Raw genomic sequence first — 13344 nt, 5'->3', positions numbered from 1 at the left:
ATTTTCATGATTATTCAGAATACATGCTGAACAGACTTTAATAAAACCTTTCCTCATGTCAGGAATTAAAACTCATCAAAAAGATAATGGTTTTCATATGTCTAATCATGCTGAAGGGTGTCCCATGTCTGATTACACCTATCATCATCATCATCATCATCATCATCATCATCATCAACTAGTGTAAACAACTAACAAGCTCAAGCTCAACACACAGCTTGTTGTGATTTCTACCAGTAACTCATACCAAGGCCTGCAGATAAATATTCTAATTATCAGTGAACCAAGGATTCAGTACCCAAACAATGTTATATAGGGTGTCTTGTGACCACAGCACTCTGATACAATACTATATAGGGTGTCTTATGACCACAACACTCTCATACACTGATATATAGGGTGTCTTGTGACCACATCACTCTGATACAATGTTATATAGGGTGTCATGTGACCACAGCACTCTGATACAATGTTATATAGGGTGCCATGTGACACTCTGATACAATGCTATATAGGGTGTCTTGTGACCGCAGCACTCTGATACAATGCTATATAGGGTGTCTTGTGACCACAGCACTCTGATACAAAGCTATATAGGGTGTCTTGTGACCGCAGCACTCTGATACAAAGCTCTATAGGGTGTCTTGTGACCACAGCACTCTGATACAATGTTATATAGGGTGTCATGTGACCACATCACTCTGATACAATGCTATATAGGGTGTCATGTGACCACAGCACTCTGATACAATGCTATATAGGGTGTCTTGTGACCACAGCACTCTGATACAATGCTATATAGGGTGTCTTGTGACCACAGCACTCTGATACAATGATATGTAGGGTGTCTTGTGACCACAGCACTCTGATACAATGCTATATAGGGTGTCTTGTGACCACAGCAATCTGATACAATGCTATATAGGGTGTCTTGTGACCACAGCACTCTGATACAATGATGTATAGGGTGTCTTGTGACCACAACACTCTGATACAAAGCTATATAGGGTGTCATGTGACCACAGCACTCTGATACAATGATATATAGGGTGTCATGTGACCACAACACTCTGATACAATGCTATATAGGGTGTCTTGTGACCACAGCACTCTGATACAATGCTATATAGGGTGTCTTGTGACCACAGCACTCTGATACAATGCTAAATAGGGTGTCTTGTGACCACAGCACTCTGATACAATGTTATATAGGGTGTCATGTGACCACAACACTCTGATACAATGCTATATAGGGTGTCTTGTGACCCTCTGATACAATGTTATATAGGGTGTCATGTGACATTCTGATACAATGTTATATATAGGTATCTTGTAAACTCTGATACAATGTTATATAGATTGTCATGGGACGCTCTGAACAATGCTATATAGGGTGTCTTGTGACCACAGCAATCTGATACCATGCTATATAGGGTGTCATGTGACGCTGATACAATGCTATATAGGGTGTCATGTGACATTCTGATACAATGCTATATAGGGTGTCATGTGACACTCTGATACAATGTTATATATATGTATCTTGTGACACTCTGATACAATGTTATATAGGTTGTCATGGGACGCTCTGAAATAATGCTATATAGGGTGTCTTGTGACCACAACACTCTGATACAATGCTATATAGGGTGTCTTGTGACCACAGCACTCTGATACAAAGTTATATAGGGTGTCTTGTGACCACAACACTCTGATACAATGATATATAGGGTGTCTTGTGACCACAGCACTCTGATACAATGCTATATAGGGTGTCTTGTGACCACAACACTCTGATACAAAGCTATATAGGGTGTCATGTGACCACAGCACTCTGATACAATGCTATATAGGGTGTCTTGTGACCACAACACTCTGATACAAAGCTATATAGGGTGTCTTGTGACCACAGCACTCTGATACAATGCTATATAGGGTGTCTTGTGACCACAGCACTCTGATAGAAAGCTATATAGGGTGTCTTGTGACCACAGCACTCAGATACAATGATATATAGGGTGTCTTGTGACCACAACACTCTGTTACAATGCTACAGATGAGTTGCAGCAGACTTGCTGTTCCGTCTCCGGTCGCGCATGCGCATCGTGCGTGCGGTAAAAGACCATCGAAGTGAACCGCTCTGTCAAGGTCAGAGCTGTCAAACTTCGCGCTGCCGTATTTACGTTCCATGTTTACACATTTATCATGAGTACCTACTACAAACATCTTTGTGCCGTAGACAAGTTTCGTTACGAAGAAAAACTAAATTTACTTGGATTTTCGCTACACTGGGAACCATATATCATAAATAAGAACTGGATTGACAACGTTTCCCAGTGGCCAAACTTGTAGTATGGCGACCTGTACACGTACCTCAGATATTCGCCTGGTCCTGTTACTAGAAAGAGTTTGCGATGTTTTCGTTCACTAGAGGCCTATACTTTGTTTAAAAGTGGATGGGTTCATACGTGTCTCATCAGGTACAACTCTTCACAGACCAAGTGCATAATTAAGGTAAGTCATCAATGTTAATATTTTATCTGAACATGCATTATATTATCTTTACGGTCGTGGCATATAATTCTGTGCGGCGCCATAGTATGTGTTTTCCATGTTCAGTGTACTCTTAAACCATAGTTTGTGTGTAAACAAGAATAAGATCTTATTTAGAAACCACTGAATATCAAATATTATAATCAACCAATCGCATGAATGTCTGTGACAGCAATATATAATTTTTTTAAATGTTGATTGATTTTTCAGGCCAAGGTTCACAGATCCCAAGCTGTGATGGAGAAGCCCCATGAAACCTGGGTTGGTCTGGATAAGAGTGGCAGGGTGGAGTGTGCACACTGTACATGCATGGCAGGGTATTACATTTGTTCATTCAATAAATATTTCTGTAAATAGGTTTTCTTTCAAATATGATCATCTGTTGTGGTAGATCTAAATAAATCCCATTGTACTCAATGTCATATATTGCAGAAAATCTTTTGTAAATCAATTGTTCAAAGTTTAGTTAAATGTTTGTTCAAATTCAGATTGGGTGAAATCTGTTCACATGTTGCTGGAATCCTATTTAAAGTGGAGGCCTGTGTTCGATTCGAGTACAACAAAGTTTCCTGTACGTCCATGCCCTGTTCCTGGAATCAGACATTCACAAAGAAGGTAACATGCAAAATATGAAAATTGAAAGAACAAGATATTGGTGGTGATTTTAAACCAAAGTATGTCCCATATTCCTTTATAACATTTTAAACAAATTGGTAATGGAGGTTGAATTATTTGCATTACTTACATTACTGACTTAGTCTAAAAAAAATAATAGTCTTGGTTCTCAGGCACCGCCCGCATTATCATAAAGTTTGCCGCATGTTTCGTTTTTATTTCAATTTTTTTATTTAAGAAATCCTTAAATATTCCAAGTCCAACTGTATTCCAGTATTTTACTCATCAAGGAATACATTTATGTAGGGAGGCCCGTTCCCAGGTTGATTGTACACAATTGTTTTATTGATTACACAACTGTTTATTGGTTATAAACTAGTTTGTACAACAACAAAAAAAAGACACCGCCCACCCGCACTATATTTTCAAAAACCATTGCCTGAGAGCCAATTCTTTAATTTTTTGAAGTCTTTTAAAACATAATTTAGAATATTTGCAAGTGTGTGTTGGTGGTTTAAATATCAGGCTGATTTGTATTTTTCCTCAAGACAGACAAGTTTGAAAACATGTCAGTATTTTAAAACTGTGTAATAAGATTTTTTAACTTAAATGTGAAATTCATTTCAGCAATTGTATGTGAATATTTTTTTCCAGGTTGAACCAGCTATGGTGGCAGACATAAACTTCTCCAAAGTCAAGAAGGTGCACTTGGCACCACCTCTGGCCCAGAGACAACCAGTTAACTTTGCAGATAGTTCTAGTCTCTTAGTAAAGTTGAGAAAAAGTGTACCCTCCGCAGCCATATTTACCATTACTAACCCTGTTATTACCGACTGGTCCCAGGAAGAACATGCCCAACTTCCTTCTCCACTATCACTTTTATTTGATGAGAAATATAAACATTTGACTGAGGCTGAGTTGAAATGTAAATGTGAAAATGTTTTTTCTGATGAGTTAAAAATAACACAGCAGGAAGCTGCTGTGTTCGAGAAAGAAACCATCTGTCAGAGTGGATCAGCTACCTGGTTTGAGTACAGAATAGGACGTTTAACTGCCTCTAATTTTGGGAGTATTTATCATTGTCAGTGTAAACCCAGTCAGGTTTCATTATTGAAAAAGATAATGCAATATGACCAAACTACTGACTCTGACAGTAATAAACATGACCAAGCTAGAGTGTATGCTCCCTGTGAGTGGGGTTTGGACCACGAAAATGACGCTCTTGATCAATATAAAACTATTATGATGTCTGGTCATACCAACCTTGTCTTACAGAAATCCGGTTTTGTCATCAACCAAGATTTCCCCCACTTAGGTGCTACACCTGACTCATATGAGACATGTGACTGTTGTGGTAAGGGTCTTGTGGAGGTTAAGTGTCTCTTTAAAAACAGAGACCATCATCCTTGTGAAATTTGTGATAATCAGTTCTACCTAAAACTTCATGTAAAATATGATCCTGTTTGTATAAACTCTCTTCAAACTAGCCACAATTATTATCATCAGGTGCAAGGCCAGTTACACGTCTGTGATATGAATTATTGTGACTTTGTTGTCTGGTCCAGAATGGGTATCCATATTGAATGTGTCATAAAAGACACTACATTTTGGAACTCATTGAAAGTGAAATTAGATTTCTACTTTTTGAGAATTGTTTTACCTGAACTACTGACTAGAGCACATGACCATAAGATGAACCATGCTCACCCAGTATCCAGAGAAAGGCGTCGCTGCATAAAGTATGAATAATACAATACAATGTATTACATCAATGCTTGTGGTAAGAGGCGACAAACGGGATCGGGTGGTCAGGCTCGCTGATTTGTTTGAACTATGTCATCATATCCCAATTGTGTGGATCAATGCTCATGATGTCAATCACTGGATTGTCTGGTCCAGACTCGTTTATTTACAGACTGCTGTCATATAGCTAAAATATTACTGATTGCAGAGTTAAACAACCAACAAACAAATGTACATAAATGCATTTTTAATGTTACTGTCCATTTATAGTACCCTACAAAGCCAAAATACACTAAATTAACTTGTTTGATAGGCATTACTTAGAAGTTGGCCGATGACAAGATAGACACAATTTTTATGGATAATAACTTCTTTAATACTGTAAAAAGCGACGTTTCGGTATAGATTCTTATATCGTTTTCAAGCAAGACTGAATGAGGGTACTTACTTACTTACATTGGAGATTTAACGTGCGCTTTCCGACTGATGCGTATTTCGCACACGGGCCCGGCCAGGCCATTTAATGTGTTTCCGAAAGGGGCGAAAGTGGTGTGTGCAACCCAAGAGGGAGCTTTAGGGGTTGCTTATATAGAATTTAGGAATTTTGAGATTTGGAATAGATGCCGATGGGGTTGGGGAGGAGAACTAAGGGAGCTGAGTATGGTGGATGTTTGTTTGTTTATGTAATTTTGATTTAGTAGATTATAGTGTATTTAGATGCGTTTTATCAGTTCCATTTTGATTAAGAATACGCCTAAGGCCTTGAAGTTTTCTAGTTTATTTTGTGGGTTTAGTATTGCTTCTAGAGTGAGAGCCTTGTTTAGATTGAGGGTGGTTTGTAATGCGGTTCGATGTGTTAGGTAATGTGTGCAGTGGATGAGTGCGTGTTCTGGGGTTTCTAGTTGTTTGCAGTGTGGGCAGTTACCTGTAGTGTGTTTATTAATTTTTTTTAGATGGTTATTTAGGTTGGTGTGTCCTGTTTGGAGTTTTAGTGATTACTCTGTCGATTTTTTTTGATGGATGGACAATTTTTGGTTTGGTTAGTGGTTTGCTGAGTACATTTTTGATTTGGCTATTTGAGTTTAGATAAAGGTTATGCCATTTTTTGGTGATTTTTTGCTTGTTTACACTTTTAATTTCTGATTTTGAGATTGGTAAGTTTAAGCTTATTTCTGGGATTTTGAGGGATAGTTTAGCTGCTTTCTCGGCGTTTTCATTACCGTATATTCCTACATGGGCGGATATCCACAAGAAGGTTATTTGTTTGCCTGCCTTAGTTAGGTCGTTGGAGCTTTTAAGTATTTGATTTATTAATTTAGGTCGGTTTTTGGTATGTTTGTTTTGGAGGGCTTGCAGTCCACTTAGGGAGTTGGTAAGTATTAGGATTTTTTTGTGTTTTTTGAATTCTTGATTATGGAGGGCTGAGGCCATGCCCATTAGTTCTGCCGTGAATATTGATTGGTTGTTTGGCAGTCAGAAGGATTGTGTGGTTTTAGTTGGTTGTGTGGTATGGACTCCGAAACCTGTGTGTTTGGAGGTCGGATCTGAAGATCCGTCCGTGTAAATGTGACAACAATTTGGCCAATTTTCGTGTATGTATGCTAGTGTGGTGGTTTTAGCTATGTTTGGGTCGGTTTGTTTATTTATTTGGCTAGCTAGTGTTGTGTCTATTTTGGGTATTTTAAGTTTAGGGGTGAAGATATTTGATTGTTTGCAGTTTTGTTTAAGATTTTTAATTTGGTGTTCATTGAGGTAGTTTGTTATTCTTTGGGATATTGGGGTAAGTAAGGGGTGTTTACGAGCTAGAGCTTGGTTTTCGGGGCTGATGTTTTGGTTTATTAAGTTTTGGATGAGAGGGTTTGATTGGGACGCGGCCCAGAAATTTAAGCTTAACTGTTCCCTGCGTAGACTTAGTGGCATTTCTCCTGTTAAGGCCTGAAGTGAAGTGTAGGAGGTGCCATGTTGGGTGCGTGTAATTAGTTTGAGGGCCTGATATTGTATTGAGTCAAGTTTTTTAGATAGAGAGTTGTTTTGGGTGTTGTATATGGCGCAGCCGTAGTCTAGTTTTGATCTAATTGGTGATATGTAGAGAGAGAGGAGGGTATCTTTGGAGGCTCCCCAGTTAGAGCCAGTTAGGCATCTTATGGTGTTTAGGTCTTTACTGCATTTAGTTGTTAGGTTTTGGATGTGAGCATCCCAGGGGCGGGATGTTTCACCTACGTAAGATTGCCTACAGTTGTAGTCAATTTTGTAGACTACACCTGTAGCCTCTTCATCCCGCCCAATCAACACCAGAATCAAAGAGCATAAAACCTCCACCATCAAATCCGACAGCAAATCAGCCATCTCGGACCATATCATCAACTGTCCCAATCACATCATCAACTTAGACAACGTCCAAATCCTCGCCAACAACCTCCATGATTTTACCAAAAGAAAACTAACAGAAGCAGTCCACATTCGCCGCCACAAGCCATCAATCAACAGAGATCAAGGCTATTTCATCCCATCTGCCTACAATGAACTCATCAAACAATAATCACCTGTTTATTGGCTTCATGCCCCATTGGCTTCTAGCTATATGTTTTCTGTCCATCGTGTTGTGATAGCATCATCCTTTGTTGTCACACCTACCTATGTTATCCCACTCATGTATGCCCTTGTTGTTACTGTTAATCCTCTACTGTTAATCCTCCACTTGCTATATATATTCTGCACTATGTCCGTCATTCAGTCTTGCTTGACAACGGTATAAGGATCTATACCGATACGTCGCTTTTTATAGTATTAAAGAAGTTGTTATCCATAAAAATTGTGTCTATCTTGTACACTAAATTAAATCTAAAACTTCATCAATCAATTTTTTTCCCATTTGTCTTCAACATGTTCCGTTGTTCATGAACTTATTGTTACACATCACACATCAATAATTGTGTTTGTAAGCACTCAAGTTGTAGCACTTGTGTGGACAGAGTGATATGCAGCAAATATAAACATCTCATTTCTTAGTTTGTTTATATGTGATAAATAATTATAATAATAATGTGCTATTTATATTGCACATGTTTCCACCCCACTCAGGGGCATGCTCAAAGCGCTATTACCCTGGTCACTGGGTCAATGTGCACTCAAGAATTATTCTCAGCTCCCTGGAGAGTATACAACCCAAGCTGCCTTTTAGGCGATAGAAGGTTAAAAACCACATTGCCATCTCATCCTACTGGGTATCCAGTCACTGCTGGGTGAAGAGAGGCACATTTCAAACAAAGTCACTTGCCCAAGGAGACGCCACACGTGTTACATGTGCTTCAATGCGTATATAATTTCACCTGTCATGATAAGTGAAATATTAAGACAAAAAGCTGAATATATCTGTACATTAATAAATCTTGATAACATCAACAGTTCCTTTTTTTTGTATCAAAAAGTGTTTACCATGTACCGGTAATTTAACATCTACTTGTTCAAAATTAACCTAGCAGAACAAGGATATAGAACATAGCAGTTGTACTAGGATCAATGAAGTTTATCATGTCAACTGAAATTGATCTACTACTCAGCACAACTTCATAACCAATACTTAGGTTATATACATGTATACTATGTAGATCACTATTCTAGTATTGGAGGACACAGGTTCACAAGAGCTGCGCATACTTGAACCATCTTTCCAACAGTGGTCTCTGCTGAAGTGTTCGCTTTCTTGACAAGAGTGAGAGGGAGAGAACCTTTCATCACACCCCAGTCTTTCAAACGGTTAATCACTCGCTCTACATGTATCCGCACATTTGAATATACTCTGGATGTTTCAACTTCTTGTCTTGAGAGCTGGTTCTTGCCTTTTGTGTACGCTGGTACCATAAGCTGCGCCCCTCGAGTTCAGTGTCGATGAAAAAGCCCCTGTCAGCCAGAACAACATCACCTGTAGAAATGTATACCACTTTTAGTTATATAATAATTACTGCCTCCATTTATACATGCACAAATACACATCATACTTTCAAAATGTACTATGCCAAGAATGTAATCAAAATATATTTAAGATTCCTTGGAACATTTGCACTAATTATTTTATGAAATCTTAATAAAAATGTCTTATTGATAAAATACCAATTTCCTCGCAAATAAAACTATATCAGGAAATAAAGCATATACTGTATTCGATATAATAAGCGCCCAGAGCGCTCTCAAAATTAAAAGTAGGGGGCTCTTATTAGAATATATATTTTTGAGTTCAAAGAGCGTAAATTTCGTGGTTTATGCTGAAATGTTTATAAACGACAGATATATTTTTCCAGAATTTTATTGCCCAAACGTATTATGCTCAAATAAATAGCCTTGTGTACATTGATCAATCAGAAGGGGTGCTAACTGGGATTGTTCACTAGCCAGTATATTAGCAAATATTGCCGTGGGCGCTTATTAGAGCGGGGCGCTTATTACGTCGAATATGGTATACAAATTATTTTACAAATACAATTGTTTCATGTGTACCTGGTACAAACTTGTCAATGATCCCACTTGTGAGAGTTATGATCTTGTCACTGGCTCGTCCACCCCATACAGGGGATAGAAAGATGATGGCTCCTGATGGACTGATACCAATGAGGAACTTCACTATGTTGTGCTGCTTGTACCTTGAGTAAGTCTGGGATCTGGCTTTGTTGTTACTGGCTCTCTCGATGAAGATTTCCGTACAGTCAATGATGCATCTTACTCTTCTGAAAATCTTGTTGCGGAAACACTTGGGTAGGTGCATTTCAATAGTATCAGGCCACATCACTAGTCTTCCAAGGTGGATGTACAGTAGATCAAGCCATGCGTGAAAGATCCTCGTAGCTGATGACTTAGATATACCAAACCTGTATGCCAAGTCCTGCATGCATAAATTCTTCCTCAATTTCATCAGAGTTAGGAGGAGTTCATCCTCATCAGAAAGCTTGTTCTTCTTCCTATTGACATGATGAGAAGTCTCGCTGCAAATGTCCATAAATACATTAACATTCTGTAGACCTGTATAAAATGACAACTGTTTGTCATTAGTTTTTTTAATGTTCTTCATGCAGCATACTCTGGTATTTTCCACTTTAAGTTCTGATACAGTTTTCTTCAATTTACATGTGTCAACTTGTAAGGTCTGAACTAGGGTCTGTGTGAAGTCAAACTGCTTTTCCAATGTGCTGATGTACTTCTCCTGGACACGGTTGGTCATCTCAAGATGCAAGGCATATTCTTTCCAGGAAAGCAGGTCTTCCATCTCGCGGTTCTGTATGTTAGTCTGCGATGATGCAGGATAGCGAGCTCGAGCTGTCATCATTGGATCAGTCTGGACACTCGCACTGACAGGGCTGTTATCACCATCAATCTGCAGAAACAATATAAGTCTTTACAACTTAGCACAGACATGCTTTGTAATTATGCACATTATCAAACTCTTTTGTGATACACACACTGTCTTTTACAATCAAATATTTGTTGACAAAAACAACATAATTTACAATTTATCATTTCAACATAATATGTGTATTTTTAATCTAAACAGTACAAAATTATCTTCAACATGTTCAAGAAAACAAGTAACTGTGAGAAGATCAGGGTTCACTCTAGGAATTTTCTGACATGGGCCCTTATGTGAAAATTTCAAATAACCAGAGGTACAACCACACTGGCCTGTACAGCACAATGTTAAAATGTCCTATTATATTTGAAAATGTGGGCTTTTTTCAAATTTAGGAGCTAAAAGCACAAGGCCCCACCCTGGAAGATTACTATAGTATGTAAAGTATAATTTTACTTACACTAAACTAAATGGCATATGGTATTCCATGAAAGTAATACATCAGTGAGAACTTACACTAGCAATAGACAGAAGAGCTGATGCAGCTACACTGCGCTGAACGTTCTCTTGCCTCTCTTTCAAACGGTTCTGTCTGTTTATTCTCTGTGTTGTGGTAGCAGCATTCTCTGTTTTCGAAGGAAAACAGACTTGGCACATAGTCCACATCATTTGGATCCTTTGAGGGATGACCTTTGTAAGTAAAAGAAAATGCACAATTTATAAGAAAGTCTTAAGACAAACGTACATTTAATTCTAAAATACCAGGATGATCAATATAAAAATCCATTTAGATATCTACCCAAACGTGATCTATTAGGCAACCAAAAACAGTAGGTCGTTGTTGTTAGTGTTAATAAAAGAATTGATTAAATGTAATTAAAGCTGCGTCATAACAAACATAAGTTAACTACAATTATACATAATGTTCTTCAGTTCCTAACACTCTACCGTAGCCACGGGCCCAGCTAGCAAAGATGTTTATGAGATACCAACTTTGGAGTTACTTCCCTTCATGTCAGTTTGAACGCCAATGTGTCATGATCTAGGTCATGACATATTTTGTTACCAGACCTTCTTCAATTTATGAAAATATCTACCTTTTAGATGACGAAAAAATGTACTATCAAGTCAAAAGATAAAATATATATTGCCATACCTTACTGAAAATGCTCGTTGCAAATGCGGGGATATTCAGTTGGTATCCAGTCTTTGCGGCGAATGGCAAAAATCCATTTCTTACGAACATCTTCCTCTTTCGGAATTCGAAAGAATTTTTGGTGATTTCCTCCACCCCCACGATTACTGCAGTTGATAGCGCAGCAACTGGCAGGCATTTGGTATGGAGAAATGATACAACAGTATCGCTAGTGTGACGTTGATTTGTGGCGGAAAAAACGTAGGGCACTTCCATGTTTTTTTGCCGCACAGCGAAGTACGCATGCTCGGAAGTTCCTCTTCTGCACGTGGGTTACTATGGTTAATGCTGAGTCATTGCGGATCTGCAACTCATCTGTGACCACAGCACTCTGATACAAAGCTATATAGGGTGTCTTGTGACCGCAGCACTCTGATACAATGCTATATAGGGTGTCTTGTGACCACAGCACTCTGATACAATGCTATATAGGGTGTCTTGTGACCACAACACTCTGATACAATGCTATATAGGGTGTCATGTGACCACAGCACTCTGATACAATGCTATATAGGGTGTCATGTGACCACAGCACTCTGATACAATGCTATATAGGGTGTCATGTGACCACAGCACTCTGATACAAAGCTATATAGGGTGTCTTGTGACCACTACACTCTGATACAATGCTATATAGGGTGTCATGTGACCACAGCACTCTGATACAATGCTATATAGGGTGTCTTGTGACCGCAGCACTCTGATACAATGTTATATAGGGTGTCATGTGACACTCTGGTACAAAGCTATATAGGGTGTCTTGTGACCACAGCACTCTGATACAAAGCTATATAGGGTGTCATGTGACCAAGGACTCTGATACAATGCTATTAGGGTGTCTTGTGACCACAGCACTCTGATACAAAGCTATATAGGGTGTCATGTGACCACAGCACTCTGATACAATGATATATAGGGTGTCATGTGACCACAACACCCTGATACAATGCTATATAGGGTGTCTTGTGACTGCAGCACTCTGATACAATGCTATATAGGGTGTCATGTGACACTCTGGTACAAAGCTATATAGGGTGTCTTGTGACCACAGCACTCTGATACAAAGCTATATAGGGTGTCATGTGACCAAGGACTCTGATACAATGCTATATAGGGTGTCATGTGACCACAGCACTCTGATACAATGATATATAGGGTGTCATGTGACCACAGCACTCTGATACATGGATATATAGGGGTTTTTTTTACCACAACACTCTGATACAATGATATATAGGGTGTCTTGTGACCACAACGCTCTGATACAATGATATATAGGGTGTCTTGTGAGCACAGCACTCTGATACAATGATATATAGGGTGTCATGTGACCACAACACTCTGATACAATGCTATATAGGGTGTCTTGTGACCACAGCACTCTGATACAATGCTAAATAGGGTGTCTTGTGACCACAGCACTCTGATACAATGTTATATAGGGTGTCATGTGACCACAACACTCTGATACAATGCTATATAGGGTGTCTTGTGACCCTCTGATACAATGTTATATAGGGTGTCATGTGACATTCTGATACAATGTTATATATAGGTATCTTGTAAACTCTGATACAATGTTATATAGGTTGTCATGGGACGCTCTGAACAATGCTATATAGGGTGTCTTGTGACCACAGCAATCTGATACCATGCTATATAGGGTGTCATGTGACGCTGATACAATGCTATATAGGGTGTCATGTGACATTCTGATACAATGCTATATAGGGTGTCATGTGACACTCTGATACAATGTTATATATATGTATCTTGTGACACTCTGATACAATGTTATATAGGTTGTCATGGGACGCTCTGAAATAATGCTATATAGGGTGTCTTGTGACAACAGCACTCTGATACAATGTTATATAGGATGTCATGTGACACTCTGAAA

The 13344-nt window shown here is 38.7% G+C and overlaps 1 protein-coding gene and 1 pseudogene across 4 annotated transcripts in view; one reads left to right on the top strand and one right to left on the bottom strand.

Moving 5' to 3' along the window:
• LOC139470447 (kin of IRRE-like protein 2) overlaps positions 1-13344 on the bottom strand; it is a 323048-nt gene that overhangs the window by 111993 nt on the left and 197711 nt on the right. The window lies entirely within an intron of this gene.
• On the top strand, positions 2206-4917 carry LOC139470436 (uncharacterized; annotated as a pseudogene).

This window comes from Haliotis cracherodii, unplaced genomic scaffold (assembly GCF_022045235.1).
Source record: "Haliotis cracherodii isolate W230 unplaced genomic scaffold, xgHalCrac1.p SCAF_1, whole genome shotgun sequence".
Classification (NCBI taxonomy): Eukaryota; Metazoa; Mollusca; class Gastropoda; order Lepetellida; family Haliotidae; genus Haliotis; species Haliotis cracherodii.
This window is presented reverse-complemented; position numbering and strand designations above follow the sequence as displayed.